This window comes from Schistocerca gregaria, chromosome 3, assembly GCF_023897955.1.
Source record: "Schistocerca gregaria isolate iqSchGreg1 chromosome 3, iqSchGreg1.2, whole genome shotgun sequence".
Classification (NCBI taxonomy): domain Eukaryota; kingdom Metazoa; phylum Arthropoda; class Insecta; order Orthoptera; family Acrididae; genus Schistocerca; species Schistocerca gregaria.
The window spans coordinates 346,108,125-346,125,633 of NC_064922.1; the positions used below are offsets into that span (position 1 = coordinate 346,108,125).

Below are 17,509 nucleotides of genomic sequence, written 5' to 3' on the forward strand. Positions count from 1 at the left end.
TCCTAAAAGAATTTTCTGATGTAAATGATATAGACTTAATTCTTTATAAGCATTGAAAAACCATCCTAACATTTTAAGGACACTGTTGTAAAAATCCATAGCTTATTTAACAAAGACCTGTATTCTGCTGTATGTCATCAAAGGTTATTGAAGAATCTTCAAACTGTTCCTTTTGGTTAGGATCTGAAATTATCACCTTGAAAGTACCATTAATGAAAAATGGGTAAAAATGATCTGATATCTTCAGTGATACATCTGTAGAGTAATATGTACATTTAATTATGAAGATACACTGATATTTCTGCTTACTTCAAAAAGGTGTCAAATGCCAATCAGATAATATTTTGGATTAAGAGTTATGGGCAAATACAATACATGAAAATTGTCATTTTTTTAAAAAAATTTTAAATGTTTCAGTGCTATGAAACATGAAGACTGTTGTTTTTCCGTTAATACAGTTTTAAATATTTAGGTCATACAAATAAACAATTGTGAAATCATATAGACTGATTATTTCAAATGTATTATAGAAGAAATATTTCATAAGGAAATTTTGTCTTTGGACAGAAATAAAGTAGAGGCCACACAGGCTGTTGGTATATAGAAAATAATTTAAAGGAGAGCTATTTCTATAATAAAACATTTTGTTCTTCAAAATAGTTCTAAGAGACTGTACCCTCAATCATGGCTGACATACATAAAGCTAAAATTTGATATAGTATATTATAACGGAAACGATACCTTGACAAGTACCAAGAATCAAAACACATTGATCAACAACAGAAAATATGATGAGAAGTCAGGTAAGGAAGAAAACAGGTATTTAAGAAACAGATATTTAATAAAACTGCCTGGCTTCTGACCCTTTGTGTGGGAGCCTAGATTCAGTGAAAACGATGAGCTAAAATATAGTCTGTTGACAGGGTACCATATGATGCTACAGGGAAGACAAGGTGAGGAACAAAGGTACCAGAAAGTTTGAAAGCATCCAGTATAATAAGTAAATTAATCATGTATAGGAATCACTGGAGGGATAATCAAGGATACATTTAAGCCAACAAATTAATGGGGAAGCTCAGTGAAATTACACTACTGGTAATAAGAGTAGAGTTATAAGACTGAGGTACTAATAGGCAGACTAATTAACATGACCTCTAATCATGAAGAAGAAAGAAGTGATGATCATGGAAAGGAGGACAAGAATATTTTGCCTGTTTTTGACAGACAGAATGAAGAACATACTCTTCAACTGAAAGGCATTAACAATCACATTCATTAGTGACTTTGCAAATGATATTAGTTCTATGATTAGACATTTCAAAGCTGATGCCCTTATTTACAGCAGCAATGAATACATGAGTAAACAATCATATCTGGATGTGCTTCAAATTGTCTGCTGAAAGAGATAGAAAATACTGAGTGAATAATTCAGGGGTAAACCAAATAGCAGAAGCACTGAGTCATTGAAAGGCACACACAAAAGTGAATGAAAACCCTGCTAACTTTTGGAAGAAATCCTTTGAAAGCATACAAACTCATGCACACTCCTACACATGTGTGAGGCACTGTGCCAGCTGGACTCACAATGCCATAGTTGCAGTTGGGCAGATGGTCAGCGGTGAGGGTTGAAGGAGAGAGGAAGGAAGGAGGAGGAGGGGTTTTGTGACAGATACCTAGCAGCTCAGAGAGGGAGGCAGTAGGTGTGCATGGTAGGAATGTGGGAGGGAGGGAGGGATGGCAGGTTCACAGGCTAGGAACGTAATACACATGTACCAGAGCTTGTGGGAAGTGGTGCATGATGAAGATGATGTGGGGCTGTGAATCAGCAGTGGTGATAGGGCACAGGGAGGGAAAACTCTTGGGTAGAAGATGTGTAAACAGTGGATTAACAGAGGTGGGAATCAGGAGGATTATGGGAGTGAAAGGATAACTCTCATTTACAGATTTCAGAAAAGATGATGCTGGTGGGAAAGATGCAGATGCATGGTCTGTGAAGCAGCTATTGAACTGGAGCATGATTGTGCTCAGCAACATTTTGTCCCAGCTAATAATCTTGCTTGTCAAAGAACTTTTTCTGAAAGCTAGCAAAGTTTCCATTGTGTTTTGTGAAACCTCTGGATATTCCAAGGTCATGCCATTTGCTGAGTGGGTTGGGTTGGGGGAGGAGACCAGACAGGGAGGTTATCGGTCTCATCAGATTAGGGAAGGACAGGGAAGGAAGTCGGCCGTGCCCTTTCAAAGGAACCATCCCGGCATTTGCCTGGAGCGATTTAGGGAAACCACAGAAAACCTAAATCAGGATGGCCGGATGCGGGATTGAACTGTTGTCCCCCCGAATGCATTTGCTGAGTGGTCTACTTTACTTCTAAATTACTTACATTCTACCAGAACTTCCCTTACTATTTAAAATATTGAGTCACACATTTGACTAAATGTAAGACAGCACCCTATGGTATGAAGGAAGATTTATCACAAATGAAGTCTTTCATATCATACAATTACCAAGAACTAACAAAGATTGACAGCACTCAATAGACTGACCATATATGCCCAGTTGTGTGCAGCAAGTTGGAACATAGGAGCCCATACCTGGGGGAGGGGGGGGGGGGCAATGGGTCACCTCCACCCCTCCCCCCCCCCCCACCCTCAAATCTCCATGGAAAGGAAAAAAATATAGTGTAGGCAGCTGTATTCTTTGAAGAAAATGATTTTAAAGCTGGCATTATGCAGGCTTTTAACTTTTAACTGAGTCAGAACAGGAACTTTTTCATGGCTGCTTACAAGTCACCCTTCATCTTCTAAAATATTAAAAATACTAAATACACCCAGATCTATCCCATCCCCTCTAGAAACTATTGATCGGTGTCCTTGTGATGGAGGCTTCATTTTGATTGACAACTAGGAACTGCAACTAGTCTATAAAAACAATCTGTTAATAGACATGTTAATGGCCTGTGTCAGAATTTTGTGAGATTAGTTTCAAGATTGATGAACAGACCAACATGACAGATGTTCACAGTTTATTTCACTCAGATGGGAGTATCTCAGAAATATTTTATACATAAAGTGTCAAACTTTTTATAAACATATAAAAAGATTAAACTTACAAAATTTCAGATTCTGGTTTATCGTGACCAACTGGAAATATACAGTAACTCCCCAAATGATTCAGAAAACAAGATGAGATTACAGAATGACACTAGTGTAATAAGCACTTACTTCTCCAACCTTCCATTTGTATATGAAACAAAAAGAACTCTAAGAATTTGGTATAATGGAACAGAATCCCTTATACGAACTCAACTATGAAGTTGCAAAGAACAGAAGCATAGCCTGTGAAGACAAAGGGTGCCAAATTAATGTAAAGAGAATTTCATTAAACAGCTTGATTGCTTGTAATCAGTTTGTTGATTCAGGAAATATGTTTGTGCAATTTCTGAGGGATAATTAGTGAATATACAGAAAAAGAAACAAAAATGAAATTGGAGAGGTATGTTGTCTTTGAGCACAAATCAGTATTTCATAAATAAGGAAATCAAAGCAAAGGAGAGGAAAGGTGTCTTCTATAAGGATTAATGAAATAAACAATGAGGTGCAGCACAGTTATTTAACATAGTTTCTATCTATTAACATCATTACCTGCTGTATATTCACCTTCATTTAACTGTAGAGCAGACTGCAAAGTCTGACTATGAGTTCTACATTCTTGACTTTTAGTTCATGCAGGCACAAAAATCATCATATTATTTAGTGATTTTACTGATTCACAACCAGTGGTACACAGGAAAGTATTATCTCTCTAAAGAATTTAGTGATACAAAAAGGGCAGTGAAACTGTTCTAGCCTCATGCTGCAATTTACATTAACTTTTTCTCTGACAAAATTACAAAAAGAAGACCCAAAGTAACTATAGCATCATTTTACTGTAGTTACAAGAAAATGTCTTTCAAGCTGAGATTCATACTAGAGAACCATAAGACAGCAAAAATTACAATTAAAATTCAAAATATATTACATATTTCAAGCAGTATTTTGTTAAGTGTCTGTTTTGAGGAAAGGGATTAATTACAAGGAGGCATTATACAACTAGACATACAATAAAAGTTACACAAACCATTTAATATGGAAAAAGGACAGCCCATATTATAAGATTATAAAATATTTAATTACAACAGAAAGCTTTCAGTAGAAGATTTCACATACAACCAATGGTGAATTACTAACCTCTCATTTCAATTGGAGAATTTTTAAAGTAGTTTTACAAAATGAGTTAAACTTAAATTTGTCTTTATATAGAGGTAGAGATACTGTGCACATTTATTTGATAATGATGATGAGAACCAACAAATTAAGAATTAATTTACAAAAATCAGCCTAATTTGAAAATAATGAATTCCAATATACTATCTACAAATGAAATAGTTATCTTATTGTTTAATTAGTTTATAAGTAGTGAAGTACAAAGCCCAAATTACTTCACTGTAATTGATTAATGAAAGCAAGCTTTAAATTTTTCTATGTAAAATGCTGACAATATTCAAAAGGAGGCCTTATGAATATCTTAAAAGTGTCATGGCACTAGTAGATTAGCACTGTATGTACAAACTTGACTTTCATAGTACAAAATATTTTCTCTGCTGTATTTGGTAAGTATGCAATACAGATATCTAACTTCATAAATTACTTTTCAAATATATCAGTTATCAAGCATCATTTTGTGTCTTGCATATGATGTTTTTCTCTAAATAACAAAAATAACTATATATAACTATATATCCTGAACAATGCTGTAACCTTATGCATTTCAGTTTTAATGTATTTCTGTCTAATCTATCATGTATTTCTATGATAGTAATTTTAATTGGCCCTCAAAAAGTGGATGTGCACCATATGATCAAGTTAAGATTTATTTCAGTATGTTAATAAATTATTCTCTTTGATTTTGCTGGCCTAACAATTACTTTGACATTACTTTCAATAGAAGGTCTACAAAAGGTAAAAGGCACCTTCATGTATAAATACTTTTAATTTTTTTTTATATTTTGGAGCTATGTAGTGAAACGTAATAGAAATTTAATGGAACTTGAAGCTGCTATCACTTTCCTATGCCCCCGTGATTAACATGATTAATTACTTAAATTTAGCTTTCAATCTTTAACAGTTCACAATAGAATAAAAATGATTTACTTTGAGAGTCAACACACATATCATGTTGTCTTGCAGCCTGCAAATTATTATGCTGCTTAAGATATTAACATCCAACCAATATATATTTTACATTGTGTGATGAGCAGTAACATTCATTTGCACTATATCTTGTTATTATTGAAACAATGTTCAATTCTTCCTGTCATAAAAATATGAACTATAACAAACAGAATGAATATAATTTATTTTCTGAAAAATTCCCTGGACATTCCTCTCAGTTTACTTGAAATTAAATAAAAGTTTTTAGTATAAACATTTTATGTCTTCATCACAGTATTATGCATTTTTTCTGGACATAGTAACACAATGAAAACAAAATTTTATGTTCAAGACAAACCTGTAGGAGCTGTGGTGATTAATAACAGACAATTTTACTTGAATGCAGAAATTGCAATATGTCTTTCTGCTAACATAATTGCCATTCTGATTTTAAAATTACATGAGAAATACTTCAGAATAAACAGAAAATATGTATATTTTTCAAAATATGAAAAAAATGGAAATTATTATCATCTGCTGATGGTAATAATATCTGTGGTGAGTGGAACATTTAGGCAACAAAACCAAATTCATTACTGAAAAAAAATGGGAACACTGTTTACCCTGGCACAGGTATTTTTTGTGGAAGTAAATTTGAAAATAGGCTTTTTCCAGTCTGTGTTTTTAACATGTAAAGCAGTATCTGGACTAAATATTTCTCACTTATGTGTTACACTAATTATGTGTACAAATTCTTTCTAAATTTACCTTTTGTAAGTATGTGTTTCGAATGGGATACAGAACAGATATTGTTCCAAATCAGAATTTTGATGTATTTCATTTACTGAAAGTATTGCTACTTACATATGACAAAACCAGCCATGAGATTTAATTTTCTTTTTACCCTCTGTCTGCGCAAATCATGAGCAGTTAAATTAATGATTTCCAGTTGTGTATTCTGATAATCATGAACTCAATAAGTATGGTTCCTAAGCATTACCACAAATCATATTTTCTAAGTTATTTATTGTCATTTTTTTCCTACCCATCGTGTGAAAATAAGTATTTTAAATTTACCTACCATCAAATAAATTCTATGGGGACTATTTAAGTGTGAAATATTAAATTTTGAAAATGATAAGTGAAAATGTGAACTTATTCGGCAAACAAACTGAACAATGATAACACCATTAAAACATAATCTCACCTACATTTCAAAATAATGATTAGTTTTCTATGTCTCTCGTACCTTTAAGTTATCGGCATCTTGTCTGTTACTCTATCAGCAGTATTTCAATTAGAAGTGCATGTAAAATGGATTTTTTAACTGATGCCTAAGGAAAATGCAGTTTTTAATGTTGAGTATGGAAAGCATTAAATTGTGTCTTCACTAATTTCAAGATGTATTACCGTTAATATGTACGTGAGTATCTGAGTTGAAAGACACCATTATTATAGGCACATTTCTGGGACTTTTACTGCAGAAATAATTCCTTTTTCTCCTTTTTTTGCACTATACTTTGATGACTAACTTAGTCATGTTCACAGAATGTTGCTTACAATGGTCCATAGTTTTCACTGCTATGTGCACTTTAACAGTACTGAAGGGTGTTTTGCAGCTGTGGCCTTGGAGTATATTTATTTGAAGGCCTTGGCACGGGAAGTTCTCAGTACTGTAGCCCTTCCCCCTTCTTTTTGGGCAGAGAGGGATGGATGTGAAATACAAGAAGATGGGTGAGATCTTAATAAATTTAGTGTCTTATCATAAGCTTTGCCTGAACTGAAAAATACATCTTTGTTTATTAGGATTACAGCTATACATTCCTTATTGGTTGTTACCAATGTTATCTACCAAAGACACAGGGTGTCAATGAAGTACAGCAATGCAATATCATATTTTCATAGCTAAGTCTTTATCAGATTTTAAAATTAGTGAAGCAGATATTCCTTGGCCACCATACAGTATATCCACTTGGCCTTAGGTGTGCTTCTTTCCAGTTCCAAATACGACTATACGAAATGCACTTACAGACACATAATACCTATTTGAATGCACTTATTAGTTGTGATATCTCAGGAGCTCGAAACCTCTGTCAGGATGCTCATTTCATGATAATATTTCAGACAGTGGTTAGTGATCTCTGACTGATATGGAATTTAATCTGCATATGGTTTTTGAAGGACTAGCTTGTCTCTAAGACTATAAAGGAAAACTTTCATCTTTGTTGACAGAACTGAAACACTTAAGTTAGCATGTCTGCTGATTTTTCTAGAGACTGAGACAACTTAGGACAGACCCTTGGTTTTGGTCTTTCTTTTTAATCTCTATCTCTTCCAAACTAGTTGCTGCATTTCAGTACAATTTCCATTCTATATACTGATCTGAGTGCTGATTCTTGGGGGAAACTATATGTGGGTACCACTATTTTTCTGCTATGCTGCCCTTATCTAAATAAGGGGAAAACATAAATAATATGTCATTTGTAAGGCATGTGATTGTAACAGTCGAAGAGAGATGAAAGTATGCCATTAATATGACCAGTTAAAATAGTCAAGTAAATTAGCTTTCATCAAAAAATGCCTAGTACAACAAGACCAGAATTGTAGTGCACTACACTCCAAGTTTATGAAACAGTGTAATTAAGAAGTATATTAAAATAAGTACATTAAAGATAAGGGACAAAATTTTTAATTTATGACTGGATTGGACTGTGGTAATTAATTAACTAAGGTCTTTCTGATTGTGTGGTCTATCAGAGACTACAAATTCCAAAAAGGGAATTTTACTCTCAGGATCCAATAAAAAGGGCTAAGTCAGTCATCAAAATATTAATCACAAAAATTGAATATTCAAGCCATCTGGATGCCCAGAAACATGCTGCCTGTCTTAGTTGGAAAGCTGCAGAAATCAAAACACAACCAATGGGAACTAAATTCTGGACAATAATCCTTCTTGTTATAAATGGCTGCAATTTTTGACAAGAGCTTCAACTTTCATCAGGAATTATGTCAGTGTTAAAAATACTGACAGTAAGCCACTTTATTCAAACAATTATCCATATGTGATTCTTCACTTTCTGTCAGCACATTGGCTGATGAATCAGTCTACAGGTGTACTATCAATTGTGACTGGACATGTCAACACTGTCAAGTGCACTAGCAAACAGACCTCCTGTACACCATGGCTGACTTACAACCCTCCACACGTTGGCTGCTTTACATGCAGTCTGTGCATGAGGGCCTGTGTGACAGCTGAAGGGGTGATTCCATCAGTGTCTATGGCCACCAATGCCTGGTGGGGATATAAACATTCCATATGACCAGGCTGCCAGCACATAGTGTCTACTGAGCATCTTCTTAATTAGGCATAGTGCTCGATCTCAAACACTGCTGAGACTATAGTAGCAGACCTGGTTGATAAGATTGTCCCTGATGCCTCTCTCTAATGGTGCTGTCCCAGTATTTTGACACCTTTGTTAAAATCCTGAAGTGTTCATATTCCATCACAAGAGTTTTGGACAAACAGTGCTCTGCAACTTATTAGGACATTACTTGCGTGAACTGCTAGTGTTCTTGACAGCGATCTTTGATGGTGCCTGTTAATCCAATATATGTCTTACCATACTGGCATGGAATATGATGTACCCTGGCCTTCCACAAAACGAGGTCATCTTCGATTTTTCCCAGTAATGCTTGTGTTTTATTTGGCATGCAGAAGACAGTTCTCACTCAGTGTTTTTTCAATAGGGACGGAATTTTTCTTGCTAATGCACTGGAGTACAATGTAAAGGCTGAGGCTGCTTAGTTCTCAGTAATTTTTTATGTCCATCATTTCCTTGCACATCTAAGCCCCATGCATCTCAAAATCATATTCACTGTGTATATTGGAAGAAAACACTCTGGCTTACACCTGTACACAGACAGCTGCCACCACCCTGTGAAGGCGAGTGGGGCAATCTCGTATTTAGGGTGTCTTCCCTAGAAACTGGAATACCTCAGAATGGTGTTCCAGAAAGCTGTTACATGGAACGGCTGATAAGGTGCACTATATGTCCTACTGCTACAGTGCAGCCTGTGGAGATGAATGGGGTTACTAAGAATTAGGCAGCCATATCCTTTATACAATACACCAGTGCGCTAGCAGGAAAAATTGAGCATATACTGGAAAAACACCAAGTCAGAACTATCTTCTGCCTGCATAATTAAATATTGGCATTGCTTGGGAGCTTCAAAGATGACCTTAGTTTACAGTATACCATTGTGGCAAGACATACATTGAACAAACAATGTGTATCACCAAACATTGCTGCTTAATGCCAGTGGTGCAGTCGACTAATGTGTACTAATAAGTCAATGGTCACAGAGAAATGTCTGTCCAAGACCCATGTGATGGTGAGCTGCTATATTCAAACAATTATCATATGTGATTCTTCAGTTTCTCCCAGCATAGTGGCAATTTTAGCATAAAAATTGAAATACTGGGACAGTATGCCTCGAGAGGCCACCAAAGCCTTTACAATGACTGTCTTATATTCCGAGATTTATATCTTCCATGACATACAGTCGCAACAAGATTTGGAACCAGCACTTTGTCTAATTAAGAAGACAATCAGAAAAAACATTGAGCTATCAGCCAGGGCAGATGGAGTGCCTACATCTACACTGTCACACCTAGGCCATCCTGCCATGATGCCAATGATCACAGATGACAAAGCAGTTGCCTCTTTGGCTGTCAGTGGTGACTGTGTCCACAGACTGCATATGAAACAGCCCATGGACAGACAGGTATAATTTATTTGTGTGCCCCTAGGAGGTCAGTTTGTTGGTAAACTGAATGACAGCAACAAGTGTGATCATTAACATAATGTGGCTGCTGCATACCATGAATTGGCAGTACACCTGTGGACTATTCAGTCGATTATCCAGATCCTTTTTGTATACATTCACAGACTAAAGAAAGTGCACAGTGTCATAGAAATTAAAGTTAAATTTTCTTCATTACTGTTAGCTATATGATTTGTGAACTACTCTCAGCATACTTCATGATGAAGTAGTTCACAAGTGAATAGCTGTATGTTGATGTCCAAGGGGTATAGTATTTTGACAAGTGACTACTTTGCCATCATCTAGTGTGCTGACAATCTTCTTAATTGGAGTAACCCACAATTAGTGTGATTAAGAAAACAAAGGAGGTATCCCACAGGTTTTGGGAGCTGGCACAGGACCAATAGAGGTGCCTCCAGCATGTGTACCTGGTGTACAGGTTATAGAGCAATGTATCAGTGGGAGGTGTGGAAGAGGAGATGCTGGGTGTGGATGGCAGACAGAGTGGCGGGTCAGACAGAAGGGGGGAAGAGAAAAGCACCACACTGGCCTCTTAACAGTGATTATGTTAATATTGTCACTTGCCAAAATATTGTGTACATTGAAGACTTTGATAACTAACTGTTTATCTATGAGCTACTTTGCCACAATTACATATGCTTGTTGTTCAGTTTTAAAGATAGTCAGACAGGTATTTGGAGATAGACTAAGAGCAAATAAAAAATTTGTAAAGTATATCAGCCCATGTTCAGATATTAAAAAAATTCCTCTAAAATTCTATGTGCATATTAGGAGAATAGTATTAAGCAAATGAACTAAATGGTTGTGGGATTCTACAAAACTCGCAATAAAGGAAAACTAGAAATGATAAAATGGATTGGTGCAGTAAAAGAAGACTGGAAATAAGCATTAATAAACCAACTTGAAACACAAGACAGGAGAATATTTTGAAAAAATTCTCAACTGGGCAGTTAACCAAGCAGAAAAACCCAAGAGGGCCACAAAAACTCAGCCTAACAAGCAGAAAAGAGCCCTTTCTGAGAGAGTGGGTGCAATGTGGGTACAAAGGAATGCAAAAACAAAGAACTGAAAATGTGCCATGTTGTGCACCATGGAGACTACTATGGTCCACACATAAGTGATAATTTTTTATTTAGAGAAAGGTGGTCTTGAACAAAACTAACCTTAAACTGAATAATTGGGCTGGGTTTGGCTAGTTCATTGGTTGAGATAGTTGAGATGAATCAATCAAGAAAGAATATAGGTTGTGAAACTACATGACATTATGCCAATCTAATAGAGAATTCCAAATCAAAACACATTTCAGCTATCTTAATTTCCAATTGTTATTTTATAGAGCAACCAATTTTGGCAATATATTTCACCATCTTTAGGCCTCCTGACTGATATGTAGGAAGATTTTCACCTCCAGTCCAGTCAGCATAGGCGTCATCATTCACTGGCTCATATTTGTAGATTTTAGACACAGATATCTCTTCGATGATCAGCTGCCAACTGTCAACAAGAGATGATCAAAGGGATACTGTGTTAAAAATTTATAGATACCAGTCAAAGAATGCTGGCCCCTATTTTGACTGAGCCAGAGATGGGAATCTTCCTACATGTTAGTCAGAGCATCTGACAATGGTGTAATAATATATTGCCAAAATTGGTTGCTGAGTAAAACAACAATTGGAAATTTAGATGGCTGAAAGGTGTTTTGATTCGAGATGCTGTACTAAACAGCCAATGGCCCACACCCATCTGTATAAAGATGCACAGACAGATACTTGATGCCAATCTGCCTGTTCAGAAATGAACTATACAAAAGGAATCCAGAAATATTATGAACAGACATCACCACAAACACATATAAGCTATATTAGTTCCCTCAATGCAAGAAAACAAGGTAACTTATTTCATGGCACCTAAATAACAAGAAATAATTAATGATAATGGAGATGATTCTGACATTTGTTTCCAAAAAATTAAACATTTTTAACTTACTGGAACAAATAAATCTGTGTCTGTTTCTTGTCCATCTCCATGCAATCGAGGGAATTCTTCACAGTTTTGTACATATTAAACTCATTAGCAAAAACCAATATCATTTTCTACTACCACTAGCAACAGTAAAAATATTTATTGTTAGGTGTCCTTTACTTATAAATCTTTCTGATTTTATGATGGATCCAACAGCTGGGATCACATGACACATGTTCATTATTAAAAGGTGACATTTGATACATAGTTTGTCTAAAAGTACTCAACAGCTGAGGTTTATCTTTCAGCTGATAAAGAAATTAAACAAAGTCTGTTAGCCCAGTGATACAATATCTAATGGCTAGACATACAGAAACAACTGGAATGTTTATATTAAAAATCACATTAGATGAAACAAAATTTAAAAGCTGCATGTTTGTTTTAAGTGATCATTGGCTTTCTCTAAATTAGGCTTTCTACAATAAACAACACATAGGGTAAAGTACTGTTCCAGACACAACCAAGCAAGAAGGTTGAGAAACTTTGTGTGTCAAGTGATTTACACCTTTGTTTAAAACAAAAACTAATATCCCCATATGAATAATACAATTTCAAACAATAATGCTCTCATCAGTGCTCTTTTAAATGAGATAAGTTTGAAGGAATCAGTGGAACACAATAATGCAGGATAGTACATTTTTGAAAAAAAAAACTGCTATTTTCCAAGGAGAGCATTTTTAAAATATTGAACTGTAAGTGGTATATTACTGAACTACCTAAACAGTATCTGAAGCAAAAGTTCAAAATAATTTACTATTGTAAAATAACAATTCCAGCAATAACATTACACTGACAGTGTGTAAAGCTTTGGAACCTTTCAACTTGAACATAACTCTATTCCAGTTTTTGTCATGAACTTAATAAGCTTTGTTTTGTTTAAAATCATAAAAGGCTACCTCTTACAGCATTGCTTAATGTTTTGCACTACATTTTCAAAGCTTACATTTTTTATTAATGAAAACAAACTGATGCAGCCCATTGTGAATGTCAACATTCTTTACACAAGGATTATCACCATATCAGAATATACATCAATAATAATAATTTTAGAAAATGGAATGTTAATATTGTAATTAAAGCACTTTTGGAAACAATTTCAAGAAATGGTTCACCTTTTCAAATAATTGGAATTCTAGGCTGATATGTATGAATGAAATTTTCTCACAAACTTATTTGGGTTCATGAAGTTAGTTTCTGAAGTTTGCCTCTGTTCTAAGGTGTTGTACAGCTGAGAAGTTCTAAAAAAATGCGAAATATTTTGAATTATCCAGACATTTTCAGATGTAATTTCTAGTTCTAAGTTGTATCAAATGTAATAAATTATTATTTTATAGTACACTAGTTAACTGTACAACTAGAAATTATCACAAATACTTGGTGTTTCTCAGTTTGAACTGACTGTTTCTTATTGTTTCATCATTAACATGATCAGAAAGAAAGCTTTGTTCAAAATTATATCAGTCAGAAATTTCTGAACACAAATTTCAAATTAAACAGAAGAGTTTTTTTTACAAAGCATGTGTCATGCTGGTTTCCAACAAAAGACAATGAAACACAAAACATTTGTGACAGATTTCAGAGGATAGCACCAAAGTACTAGTACATTAAACTCTTAATTTCAGTTCATTCAACATAGCACAATTCTTCTTTTATTATATTTATTTCAGTAATTTCATTTCAGGAACCATGTCATAGTTCATGAAAAGTTTATTTCACTTCACTGAAACAGCCATGGATTATGACAGTCATAGAAGATGAGGAATAAAGGAATAACAAAAATAAATTTCTCCATTTCAACAATTCGTTGTTTTGTAAAATAAAAGAAAATGTCACTTTCTCAATCCATTAATAAGATGATTTTTGTAATTTCATTTCTTTTTGTCTTTAAAACACTCACTTCATTTAAAACTGTCACATACACATGAAAACTCACTGCAAATGAAACATAATGGCAGTCTCTTCCACAATGTCTTTCGGACATTTGTCTCTTCATAATAATTAAAAGTCTCTTTGATCAGCTTTATGCCAGAATCTGCAACAATGAAAGTTAGTGAATCTTATTACAGTAATGCTGGAGTGCAAAAATTAAGCTTTCACAGTTTCTTAACATAAAGGAGGACACTATCTACATTATAAAATTAGTGCCAGTAACATGTGTTAAAGTATTTATTCAAACATAAGCACACTTTGAATTGAATCACAGGAAAGTGCATTACTATTCTTTGAGTAGCATACGTTTCTCCCTGTCCTGCTTAACAAGATGATGCAGTGGATACTGAATTCATATGCAGCAGGAGCATGATCCTAATTCCCATTCCACCACATGGACTCACTTTCTGAAGTTTGCCTTTCAAAAGGACATGGGCAGCTTTCTTCCCCATTGTTCTTGTCCTATCCAAGCTAGAGTATCATCTCTAATAATTCCACCACTGATGGCATGCTAAGCTCTAATCTTCCCTCTTGCAGATACAATATCCAACTCCCAAACTCACAAACAAAATCAATAAAAAAAATGAAATAAGATAAAATAAATAAATAGATAAAAAACTTTTAAAAAATTGGCATACACAAAATACCGACAAAGAAATACTCTTAACCATGGTGAATAGCAAATAAAAACAGGCAATTGTGAAGAACAAGCCTTTTCATTTACAATAAAACTGCTACAAATTTATATCAAGCTGCTGTTGCCAAATTTTATGTAAAATAAGAGAAATGCAACCACTTACCTACAGCAGCTTGATGCATGGAGCATAGAGACACATAACAGAAAACAGTGTTCACACATACTATCCAGCACTACCTCTTTTCTAGAAGTAGCATGCATATTCACACACACAAGCACACAGACACCCACATGCACACTGCTGCGGCCATGACAAAACTGTTCATTGATATTCAGTTATTGAAAGCAGATGCCTGAGCTAATGGAGTTGGAGACAGGATAGGGAAGGACACAAGGAGAGGCTAGCAGGGAAGGAGCAGGAATTTGGGCAAATGACTTCGCAACTGCATGGTGAGATGAAAAGGGTGCAGAAGGTGCAAAAAACAGAGATATAGGAAAGGAGAGTGGGAGCATAGGAAACTGAAGGGGAATAAGTGGATGGGGAAAAAGGAGAGAAAGGTAAAGATGAAAATGGAGAAAGGGAGGGATAGATAAGGGAGTGGGGTTGAAAAATGGGGAGAGAAGAGTGATAGAGTGGGGAGGGGGGAAGGGGGGAGAGAGGGGGTGGAGTAGGGGAAATGCCTACATGGGGGGAGGGGTAGATGAAGAGTGGTGGGAGAAGGCACTGCATGATCTGGGCAGTGGTGCGAACAGAAGAGAGTAGGGAATAGGCAAGGTGAGGCAGCAGGAACAGTTCAGCGAGGGTTTAGGCCATAGGGATTGTGAGAGAGCAGGATGTGTTGGGAGCAGTTCCTATCAGCACAGTTCAGAGAAACTTGTGCTGGAAGGGAGTGTCCGAATGGGCCCACGGGTGAAGCACCTGTTGAAGTCATTTATGTTATGATGTGCAGCATGTTCAGTAACTGGGCGGTCAAGTTTGTGATTTGCCACAGTTTGCTAGTAGCCATTCATGTGAGCAGCCAGATGGTTATTTGTCATACCCACATAGAATGCTGTACAGTAATTGCAGCATAGATAACATGGCTACTTTCACACAGAGCCCTGACTTTCATCTGTTAGGAAATGCCTATAACTGGACTACAGTAGGAAGTGATATGTTGGTGTGTGGGACTTGTCTTGTACCTTGGCCGACTGCAAGGGTATGAACCATGGCTTGCAGGATTAGGAGCAGGATTGGAAAAGGGATAGACATACATATTCTTTAGGTTAGTTGGGAAACAGAAGGCTACTTCAGATGCCATGGATAGTATTTTGGGTAGGATATCCCTGATCTCAGGGCAGTATGAAAGATAGTCAAAGTGCTGGCAGGGGATGTGGTTGAGCTTTTCAAAGCCAGGATGATACTGGGTTACCAAATGAGTCCTGGTCAGGGGCTGGGTAACAGGTTCATTCATATCAGAGGAGCAGATGGCAAGGGACACTTGTTTATGTATTAAGTGGATAGGATATTGTCTGTCAATAAAGGCTTTGGTAAGGTTGTCAGTGTATTTTGACAACTCCTGCTTTCCACTGCAGATGCAGAGTCCACAGATATCACAGCTGTCACAAAGAGACGTTTTGGCTTGGAATGGGTGAAAACTGTCAAACTGGAGGAACTGTTGGTGGTTGGTGTGCTTAATATGGACAGATACATTTATGGAGCAGCCTGAGAGGTGGAGATCAACACCTAGGAAGGTGGCTTGATGAATTGAGAGGACCAGGTGAAGCACATCTGTGCATAATTGTTGAGGTTGTGGAGGAAAGAGCAAAGGCTGCCCATGCTATGAGCCCAGATCATGAAAATATCATCACTGAATGTGAAGCAGACAAGGAGTTTTATGTGCTGACTGGATAGAAAAGGTTCCTCCAGATGGCCCATAAATAAGGTGCCACAAGATGGTTGCATGAAAGTACCCATAGCTGCACCAAATATTTCTTTTATATTTGGCTTTCAGAAGTGAAATAATTGTGGGTCAGGGTGTGACTGGCTAGAAGGATTAGCAAATAGGTGGTGGATTTGATATCAGGAGGACAATGGAAAAAGGAGTGTTCCATGAGCATAAGGCCATGGGCATGGGGGATGCTGGTGTTCAGGGATGTCATATCCATAGTGACCAACAAGGTGTTTGGTGGTAATGGGACAGACTGTGAAGAAAGTGAGCAATGTCTTGAATGTAGGATGGGAGGTTATGGACAATAGTTTGGAGGTGCTGGTCAACAAGACAGATGTTCGTTCTGTGGGAGCATTGTACCCAGCCCAAATGGGATGATCTGTAAGGAGACCTTTGCGGCTGAGTCTGTGGAGTTCAGAGGATTAGGTAAAAGGTAAGAGTGTGGGGGGTTGCTGGTGTGAGGACAGATGGATTAAGGTGTCAGGTTTTAGGATGGACCTAATGCCTTGAGAAGCTGCTTGAGATCATGTTGGACTTCTGGGATGGGATTATGGTTGTAAGGTTTATACACAGAACTGTTGGAAACTTGACAGAGACCCACAGCCACATAGTCACTACAATTCATAACTACTGTGGTAAAGCCTTTGTCTACACAAAGGACCAGTGAAGTAGGTTTGGGAATAGGTACTGAGGTTATGGACGATAGACCTCCACTAACCTGTTCCCACTGCCTCATTCTGACTTTTCCCTGCTCTCTTCTGTATGCACCACTCCTTCTCTGTCCAGAGCATGTCCTGCTTCTCCCACTACTCTTCCTCCCTCCCCCTCCCCCTCTGTCATGTGGGAATCCTCTATCATCCCCTTCCCTCTCCCCCTTTTCAGCCCTGCTCCCTTCTTTCTCTCCCCTCCCTTTTTCCCTGTTAATCTTCACCTTTCTCTGCTTTCTCCACTCCCCCTT

General features: G+C 36.6%; 1 protein-coding gene across 1 annotated transcript in view; it reads right to left on the reverse strand.

The window, feature by feature from the left end:
- Window positions 1–3,134: 3,134 nt before the first annotated feature.
- The window catches only part of LOC126354187 (potassium voltage-gated channel subfamily KQT member 4), a 969,743-nt gene continuing 955,368 nt past the window's right edge, over window positions 3,135–17,509 (reverse strand). Inside the window, exon 15 of the mRNA XM_050003638.1 lies at window positions 3,135–14,086. The gene's annotated coding sequence lies outside the window, so the exon portion shown is untranslated. The remainder of the gene's footprint in view (window positions 14,087–17,509) is intronic.